Below are 253 nucleotides of genomic sequence, written 5' to 3'. Positions count from 1 at the left end.
CGGCTCCTCCAGCAGCTTCCAGAGCAGCCGGGCTGGGAGCTGAAGGTTGGCAGAGCCTGAGGCAGAATGGTGTTTGCCAAACCTCCTCCAGAGCAGGCACTCCTCTGGTGCATCCCAGCATCTCCAGGCGGCCAGGCCATGCATCTGCTGGGAGACCTGTGAGGAATTCCAGTGGCGCCTGGCCAGAAGCGATGGCTTTACAGAGATCCTTGCTGTGTCCGACCCTGCCCAGTGCGGGCGGCCGGAGCCTCGG

This window comes from Eurypyga helias, unplaced genomic scaffold (genome assembly GCF_000690775.1).
Source record: "Eurypyga helias isolate BGI_N326 unplaced genomic scaffold, ASM69077v1 scaffold32948, whole genome shotgun sequence".
Lineage (NCBI taxonomy): Eukaryota > Metazoa > Chordata > Aves > Eurypygiformes > Eurypygidae > Eurypyga > Eurypyga helias.
Note: the sequence above shows the minus strand (reverse complement) of the source record.